Source organism: Bombus affinis, unplaced genomic scaffold (assembly GCF_024516045.1).
Source record: "Bombus affinis isolate iyBomAffi1 unplaced genomic scaffold, iyBomAffi1.2 ctg00000645.1, whole genome shotgun sequence".
Classification (NCBI taxonomy): domain Eukaryota; kingdom Metazoa; phylum Arthropoda; class Insecta; order Hymenoptera; family Apidae; genus Bombus; species Bombus affinis.
In genome coordinates, this window is record NW_026109252.1 from 17,798 (window position 1) to 29,331 (window position 11,534).

General features: G+C 26.7%; 1 long non-coding RNA gene across 1 annotated transcript; it reads right to left on the reverse strand.

Annotated features, from left to right (window-relative positions):
• Positions 1 to 7,959: 7,959 nt before the first annotated feature.
• On the reverse strand, positions 7,960 to 8,938 carry LOC126928188 (uncharacterized). Its single transcript, XR_007716413.1, has 2 exons — positions 8,483 to 8,938; positions 7,960 to 8,323 (listed from the first exon to the last, which is right to left on the reverse strand). It is a non-coding gene; the product is annotated as an uncharacterized LOC126928188 (long non-coding RNA).
• Between the last annotated feature and the right edge of the window lie 2,596 nt (positions 8,939 to 11,534).

Consider the following 11,534-nt stretch of genomic DNA (forward strand, 5'->3'; position numbering starts at 1 on the left):
CGTTATATCGTAATTGTATATAACGTTATACGTTATATCGTTATAGTATATAACGTTATACGTTATATGGTGATAGTATATAACGTTATACGTTATATCGTTATAGTATATAACCTTATACGTTATATCGTTATAGTATATAACGTTATACGTTATATCGTTATAGTATATAACGTTATACGTTATATCGTAATAGTATATAACGTTACATGTTATATCGATATAGTATATAACGTTATACGTTATATCGTAATTGTATATAACGTTATACGTTATATCGTTATAGTATATAACGTTATACGTTATAAGGTGATAGTATATAACGTTATACGTTATATCGTTATAGTATATAACCTTATACGTTATATCGTTATAGTATATAACGTTATACGTTATATCGTTATAGTATATAACGTTATACGTTATATCGTAATTGTATATAACGTTATACGTTATATCGTCATAGTATATAACGTTATACGCTATATCGTTATACTATATAACGATATACGATATATAGTAATAGTGTATAACGTTATACGTTATATCGTTATAGTATATAACGTTATACGTTATGTCGTAATTGTATATAACGTTATACGTTATATCGTAATTGTATATAACGTTATACGTTATATCGTTATAGTATATAACGTTATACGTTATATGGTGATAGTATATAACGTTATACGTTATATCGTTATAGTATATAACCTTATACGTTATATCGTTATAGTATATAACGTTATACGTTATATCGTTATAGTATATAACGTTACACGTTATATCGTTATAGTATATAACGTTATACGTTATATCGTAATTGTATATAACGTTATACGTTATATCGTAATTGTATATAACGTTATACGTTATATCGTTATAGTATATAAAGTTATACGTTATATGGTGATAGTATATAACGTTATACGTTATATCGTTATAGTATATAACCTTATACGTTATATCGTTATAGTATATAACGTTATACGTTATATCGTTATAGTATATAACGTTATACGTTATATCGTTATAGTATATAACGTTATACGTTATATCGTAACTGTATATAACGTTATACGTTATATCGTAATTGTATATAACGTTATACGTTATATCGTTATAGTATATAACGTTATACGTTATATGGTGATAGTATATAACGTTATACGTTATATCGTTATAGTATATAACCTTATACGTTCTTTCGTTATAGTATATAACGTTATACGTTATATCGTTATAGTATATAACGTTATACGTTATATCGTAATAGTATATAACGTTACATGTTATATCGATATAGTATATAACGTTATACGTTGTATCGATATAGTATATAACGTTATAGGTTATATGGTAATAGTATATAACGTTATTCGTTATATGGTGATAGTATATAACGTTATACGTTATATCGTTATAGTATATAACCTTATACGTTATATCGTTATAGTATATCACGTTATACGTTATATCGTTATAGTATATAACGTTATACGATATATAGTAATAGTATATAACGTTATACCTTATATGGTGATAGTATATAACGTTATACGTTATATCGTTATAGTATATAACCTTATACGTTATATCGTTATAGTATGTAACGTTATACGTTATATCGTAATAGTATATAACGTTATTCGTTATATCGATATAGTATATAACGCTATACGTTATATGGTAATAGTATATAACGTTATACGTTATATCGTTATAGTATATAACGTTATACGTTATATCGTTATAGTATATAACGTTATACGTTATATCGTTATAGTATATAACGTTATACGTTATATCGTTATAGTATATAACGTTATACGTCATATCGTGATTGTATATAACGTTATACGTTATATCGTAATAGTATATAACGTTATATGTTATATCGATATAGTATATAACGTTATACGTTATATCGTAATAGTATATAACGTTATACGTTATATGGTAATAGTATATAACGTTATACGTTATATCGTTATAGTATATAACGTTATACGTTATATCGTTATAGTATATAACGTTATACGTTATATCGCTATATTATATAACGTTATACGTTATATCTATATAGTATATAACGCTATACGTTATATCGTAACACTACATAACGTTATACGCTATCTCGTTATACTATATAACGTTATACGATATATAGTAATAGTATATAACGTTATACGTTATATCGTAATAGTATATAACGTTTTACGTTATATGGTAATAGTATATAACGTTATACGTTATATCGTAATTGTATATAACGTTATACGTTATATCGTAATAGTATATAACGTTATATGTTATATCGATATAGTATATAACGTTATACGTTATATCGTAATAGTATATAACGTTACAGGTTATATCGTTATAGTATATAACGTTATACGTTATATCGTAATTGTATATAACGTTATACGTTATATCGTAATAGTATATAACGTTATATGTTATATCGATATAGTATATAACGTTATACGTTATATCGTAATAGTATATAACGTTACATGTTATATCGATATAGTATATAACGTTATACGTTATATCGATATAGTATATAACGTTATACGTTATATCGTTATAGTATATAACGTTATACGCTATATCGTTATACTATATAACGTTATACGATATATAGTAATAATATATAACGTTATACGTTATATCGTAATAGTATATAACGTTTTACGTTATATCGATACAGTATATAACGTTATACGTTATATCGATATAGTATATAACGTTATACGTTATATCGTTATAGTATATAACGTTATACGCTATATCGTTATACTATATAACGTTATACGATATATAGTAATAGTATATAACGTTATACGTTATATCGTAATAGTATATAACGTTTTACGTTATATCGTAATAGTATATAACGTTATACGTTATATCGTTATACTATATAACGATATACGCTATATCGTTATACTATATAACGTTATAAGTTATATCGATATAGTATATGACGTTATACGTTATATCGTCATACTACATAACGTTATACGTTATATCGTAATACTACATAACGTTATACGTTATATCGTCATAGTATATAACGTTATACGCTATATCGTTATACTATATAACGATATACGATATATAGTAATAGTATATAACGTTATACGTTATATCGTAATAGTATATAACGTTATACGTTATATCGTAATAGTATATAACGTTACACGTTATATCGTAATAGTATATAACGTTTTACGTTATATCGATATAGTATATAACGTTATACGTTATATCGTTATAGTATATAACGTTATACGTTATACCGTTATAGTATATAACGTTATACGTTATGTCGTAATTGTATATAACGTTATACGTTATATCGTAATAGTATATAACGTTATATGTTATATCGATATAGTATATAACGTTATACGTTATATCGTAATAGTATATAACGTTACATGTTATATCGATATAGTATATAACATTATACGTTATATCGATATAGTATATAACGTTATACGTTATATGGTAATAGTATATAACGTTATACGTTATATCGTTATAGTATATAACGTTATACGTTATATCGTTATAGTATATAACGTTATACGTTATATCGTTATATTATATAACGTTATACGTTATATCTATATAGTATATAACGCTATACGTTATATCGTAACACTACATAACGTTATACGCTATATCGTTATACTATATAACGTTATACGATATATAGTAATAGTATATAACGTTATACGTTATATCGTAATAGTATATAACGTTTTACGTTATATGGTAATAGTATATAACGTTATACGTTATATCGTAATTGTATATAACGTTATACGTTATATCGTAATAGTAAATAACGTTATATGTTATATCGATATAGTATATAACGTTATACGTTATATCGTAATAGTATATAACGTTACATGTTATATCGTTATAGTATATAACGTTATACGTTATATCGTAATTGTATATAACGTTATACGTTATATCGAAATAGTATATAACGTTATATGTTATATCGATATAGTATATAACGTTATACGTTATATCGTAATAGTATATAACGTTACATGTTATATCGATATAGTATATAACGTTATACGTTATATCGATATAGTATATAACGTTATATGTTATATCGTTGTAGTATATAACGTTATACGCTATATCGTTATACTATATAACGTTGTACGATATATAGTAATAGTATATAACGTTATACGTTATATCGTAATAGTATATAACGTTTTACGTTATATCGATATAGTATATAACGTTATACGTTATATCGATATAGTATATAACGTTATACGTTATATCGATATAGTATATAACGTTATACGTTATATCGTTATAGTATATAACGTTATACGCTATATCGTTATACTATATAACGTTATACGATATATAGTAATAGTATATAACGTTATACGTTATATCGTAATAGTATATAACGTTTTACGTTATATCGTAATAGTATATAACGTTATACGTTATATCGTTATACTATATAACGATATACGCTATATCGTTATACTATATAACGTTATAAGTTATATCGATATAGTATATGACGTTATACGTTATATCGTCATACTACATAACGTTATACGTTATATCGTAATACTACATAACGTTATACGTTATATCGTCATAGTATATAACGTTATACGCTATATCGTTATACTATATAACGATATACGATATATAGTAATAGTATATAACGTTATACGTTATATCGTAATAGTATATAACGTTATACGTTATATCGTAATAGTATATAACGTTATACGTTATATCGTAATAGTATATAACGTTTTACGTTATATCGATATAGTATATAACGTTATACGTTATATCGATATAGTATATAACGTTATACGTTATATCGTCATACTACATAACGTTATACGTTATATCGTAATACTACATAACGTTATACGTTATATCGTCATAGTATATAACGTTATACGCTATACCGTTATACTATATAACGATATAAGATATATAGTAATAGTATATAACGTTATACGTTATATCGTTATAGTATATAACGTTATAAGTTATATCGTCATACTACATAACGTTATACGTTATATCGTAATACTACATAACGTTATACGTTATATCGTCATAGTATATAACGTTATACGCTATATCGTTATACTATATAACGATATAAGATATATAGTAATAGTATATAACGTTATACGTTATATCGTAAGAGTATATAATGTTATACGTTATATCGTAATAGTATATAACGTTATACGTTATATCGTAATAGTATATAACGTTATACGTTATATCGTAATAGTATATAACGATATATGTTATATCGATATAGTATATAACGTTATACGTTATATCGATATAGTATATAACGCTATACGTTATATCGTTATAGTATATAACGTTATACGTTATATCGTAATAGTATATAACGTTATACGTTATATCGTAATAGTATATAACGATATATGTTATATCGATATAGTATATAACGTTATACGTTATATCGATATAGTATATAACGCTATACGTTATATCGTTATAGTATATAACGTTATACGCTATATCGATATAGTATATAACGCTATACGTTATATCGTAATACTACATAACGTTATAAACTATATCGTTATACTATATAACGTTATACGATATATAGTAATAGTATATAACGTTATACGTTATATGGTAATAGTATATAACGTTATACGTTATATCGTAATAGTATATAACGATATATGTTATATCGTAATAGTATATAACGTTATATGTTATATCGATATAGTATATAACGTTATACGTTATATCGTAATAGTATATAACGTTACATGTTATATCGTTATAGTATATAACGTTATACGTTATATCGTAATTGTATATAACGTTATACGTTATATCGTAATAGTATATAACGCTATATGTTATATCGATATAGTATATAACGCTATACGTTATATCGTTATAGTATATAACGTTATACGCTATATCGATATAGTATATAACGCTATACGTTATATCGTAACACTACATAACGTTATACGCTATATCGTTATACTATATAACGTTATACGATATATAGTAATAGTATATAACGTTATACGTTATATCGTAATAGTATATAACGTTTTACGTTATATGGTAATAGTATATAACGTTTTACGTTATATGGTAATCGTATATAACGTTATACGTTATATCGTAATTGTATATAACGTTATACGTTATATCGTAATAGTATATAACGTTATATGTTATATCGATATAGTATATAACGTTATACGTTATATAGTAATAGTATATAACGTTACATGTTATATCGTTATAGTATATAACGTTATACGTTATATCGTAATTGTATATAACGTTATACGTTATATCGTAATAGTATATAACGTTATATGTTATATCGATATAGTATATAACGTTATACGTTATATCGTAATAGTATATAACGTTTTACGTTATATCGTAGTAGTATATAACGTTATACGTTATATCGTTATAGTATATAATGTTATACGTTATATCGATATAGTATATGACGTTAAACGTTATATCGTCATACTACATAACGTTATACGTTATATCGATATAGTATATAACGTTATACGTTATATCGATATAGTATATAACGTTATACGTTATATCGATATAGTATATAACGTTATACGTTATATCGTTATAGTATATAACGTTATACGCTATATCGTTATACTATATAACGTTATACGATATATAGTAATAGTATATAACGTTATACGTTACATCGTTATAGTATATAACGTTATACGCTATATCGTAATAGTATATAACGTTATTCGTTATATCGATATAGTATATAACGCTATACGTTATATCGTAACACTACATAACGTTATACGCTATATCGTTATACTATATAACGTTATACGATATATAGTAATAGTATATAACGTTATACGTTATATCGTTATAGTATATAACGTTATACGTTATATCGTAATAGTATATAACGTTATACGTTATATCGTTATAGTATATAACGTTATACGTTATATCGATATAGTATATGACGTTATACGTTATATCGTAATGCTACATAACGTTATACGTTATATCGTTATAGTATATAACGTCATACGTTATACCGTTATAGTATATAACGTTATACGTTATATCGTTATAGTATATAACGTTATACGTTATATCGATATAGTATATAACGCTATACGTTATATCGTAACACTACATAACGTTATACGCTATTGTTACGTCCCGCGTTCCGCACGTGACGCCACGAACCAATAACTTATGAATAACTAAACACGACCAATAATAATAAATTAACTAATAACTAACCAATCAAAATAAAAAGAATTATACGACAGACAATCAAAATGAAATAAATGAATCAATAAGAAGAAACACTACAACCAAGCAGCAATGACATATAAAATACAAATAAAATGAAATAATTAAATGAACCATTAAATAAAACAAGCCGCGATTCAAATGTATGAGATTTCTCTGCGAAAACACATGTATATACACACACGTGTATGCATATCTGTGTGTGTGACCTACTTCGTGAATCTGAATAATTGGTAATCTAATAAAATATAAAAGAAATAAAATATACTACACTACATCAATATTCTAATAAAAGTGAAAATTGTATACAAGATTACTCTGCGACACACACATATATAGATATACACATGCGTACGCGTATCTTTGGGAAAAATTCATAATATATATATATATATATATATATATATATATATATATATATATATATATATATGTATGTATACGTTATTAAACCATTAAAACGCAAAGAAATAAATATATAGATTTACATTTCTACGAACCTAGAGAATTATATACGAAATCCACATTATTGAATATTCAACCAATTAACGATCCGAGAAACAATGAGAATAACAATACGCGCACAGATACATATGCATATATATATTTTACATAATGGAAAATTACATTGTGAAATGTATATATATATATATACACATATTATTATATCGAACAACTACTCATCTAATATACAAAACCACCTTGTAAAAATTACATTACTGAACATTCAACTAAACCAACTGAAGATTTAGTATAATAATATATAATAATATAATAATATATATATATACATAGATATGTGAAATAGCGTTGTATATAACCGGAAACAATACAAATGTCACACGAGTTCTTCAACAACTTCGACTCTTCGTTCCTGCCGACAACACCTCACACGATGACTGCGTCTTCTAGGGCCACTTACGGATTCTTTACAATCCTTCTTCTTCTTGCACTGAAATATCATATGCAGTGAATAAAACACGAAAGAAGCAGGATTAACTAAATAAAAGAAATCATAACAAGATACACACCGAGATAGCCCGCATGGGAACCTCTGACGAAGATACCTCCGTATCTATCATTAAACGCATAATAATCAAGATGCACAAACCTCATTTGGAAGTCGACACCACTCACAGCGTGCCAATGCAAGGGAGGAAAACGAATGAAATTGTATTTCGTGAAGACGTTTCACCACTTTCCATAGATCAGAAACTGGAGTTACACAACTAATAACCTAATAACAAGAAAGTAATATAAAATATACACGATTTAATATATAGCAAATATGGACATATAAATCTACAAGGAGCAAAATATATCTCATATTGTCAAATAAAACCAAATTGTCAAAAGATCATCAGGACACGACGCCAACGAAGGTGCCACTGTGCCTATTTGGATGGAAAACCGCCACTTCAGCATCATCCCTCGCACATATTCACACACGCACGTCGATCACGTCATCTCGTACCATTCACATATCTTCTTCCTCTTGCGCTAAAACAAATTCACAAGTTTAAGGAAACAAACAACATGCGAAACGAGATAGAATACTAAAAACACATACTCACACAGTTCGCACAGGCGCGGACGCTTTTGTGTCCATCACTCAACATAATCTGTAATCATCAAAATCCACGTTCTCTCATGGAAACTCTAAAAACCTGCAGCATTGCGATTCCCACCGGAACGAACTGTCACGTGACTGTCATCCCATTGGGGATGTCATTATAAAAAGCGTAGCGACACAATTCAAATCAGAGTAATTGTTAGCGGGTCAGTTGAATAAAGGAATAGAAGGGAGTAATCGTTACCAGTTGAATAAAGGAATAGAAGAGAGTAATTGTTAGCGTTCGGGAGAATTTAGCGAAAAATAAAGAAGAGTCAGATTAATTGTTAGCGTTAGCGTTAGCGATTAATTGTTAGTGGTTCAGTTAGAACAATCAGAGTAATTGTGAAAAGAGAGTAACTGCCATTAGTTGGTTCAGTTAGAATATAGTCAGAGAAATTGTTAGCGTTTGGGAGAATTTAACGAAATTAAAGAAGAGTAATTCAGTTAGAATAAAGAAATAGGATAGAGCAATTGTGATTAGTTGGTTCAGGAGAATTTAGCGAAAATAAGGGGAGTAATTGTTAGCGGGTCAGTTGAATAAAGGAATAGAAGAGAGTAATTGTTAGCGTTCGGGAGAATTTAGCGAAAAATAAAGAAGAATCAGATTAATTGTTAGCGTTAGCGTTAGCGATTAATTGTTAGTGGTTCAGTTAGAACAATCAGAGTAATTGTGAAAAGAGAGTAACTGCCATTAGTTGGTTCAGTTAGAATATAGTCAGAGAAATTGTTAGCGTTCGGGAGAATTTAACGAAATTAAAGAAGAGTAATTCAGTTAGAATAAAGAAATAGGATAGAGCAATTGTGATTAGTTGGTTCAGGAGAATTTAGCGAAAATAAGGAGAGTAATTGTTAGTCGTTCAATTGAATTTGAGTGAGTCTGATATACAGTTCGTTCAGTTGATTTAATTAGAATTTAAGTTAGGATTAGAGAATAATTGTTCGTTCCAGTTCGAGTTTAAGAATTACGAGATATAAATGTTATTAGTCAGTTCGAATTATAAAATAATTGTTATTAGTCAGTTAGAATCAAAACAATAGTTGGCTCAAGTTTTTGTGTTAGAATTTCGAATTGTTAAACACGTCCGGACACACTGTTGTTTACACTGTTCAAATTAAATAAAGATTAAAACGAAAAATTATAGAAGTGTCGATCTTTGTAAAACCGGAATCACCCCAGCGGCCTGCCCGTTCATCAGCGGAGACCAACGTCAGGTGAGTTAACTTTAATTATTATTAATAACTAATAATAAAATAATAAATAATATCAATGATTAGTATAATTCGTCATTAATTCCGCCTGTAATAATTATTTATAATATAATTGTTTATTCCAAACAATCCTCTCCCGTGCTAGTATTCCTGCGCATAGCAGGTTAGCCGAAACGTGGAGATTGTTGACCAGTGGCCTAAACTCCGATCAACGCTACATAATCTAACAAGAAATATCTAATTGAAACAGTCCTTAGACTGTTTCTGGTGGCAGCGGACTACTACATTGTTTAAAATTTCAAAATTTGGATAGCGAAACGTAACACTATATCGTTATACTAATAACGTTATACGATATATAGTAATAGTACATAACCTTATACGTTATATCGTAATAGTATAATACGTTTTACGTTATATGGTAATAGTATATAACGTTATACGTTATATCGATATAGTATATAACGTTATACGTAATATCGTCATACTACAAAACGTTATACGTTATATCGTAATACTACATAACGTTATACGTTATATCGTCATAGTATATAACGTTATACGCTATATCGTTATACTATATAACGATATACGATATATAGTAATAGTATATAACGTTATACGTTATATCGTAATAGTATATAACGTTATACGTTATATCGTTATAGTATATAACGTTATAAGTTATATCGATATAGTATATGACGTTATACGTTATATCGTCATACTACATAACGTTATACGTTATATCGTAATACTACATAACGTATACGATATATCGTCATAGTATATAACGTTATACGCTATATCGTTATACTATATAACGATATACGATATATAGTAATAGTATATAACGTTATACGTTATATCGTAATAGTATATAACGTTATACGTTATATCGTAATAGTATATAACGTTTTACGTTATATCGTAGTAGTATATAACGTTATACGTTACATGGTAATAGTATATAAACGTTATACGTTATATCGTAATAGTATATAACGTTATATGTTATATCGATAAGTATATAACGTTATACGTTATATCGTAATAGTATATAACGTTACATGTTATATCGTTATAGTATATAACGTTATACGTTATATCGTAATTGTATATAACGTTATACGTTATATCGTAATAGTATATAACGTTATATGTTATATCGATATAGTATATACGTTATACGTTATATCGTAATAGTAATAAACGTTTCACGTTATATCGTAGTAGTATATAACGTTATACGTTATATCGTTATAGTATAACGTTATACGTTATATCGATATAGTAATATGACGTTAAACGTTATATCGTCATACTACATAACGTTATA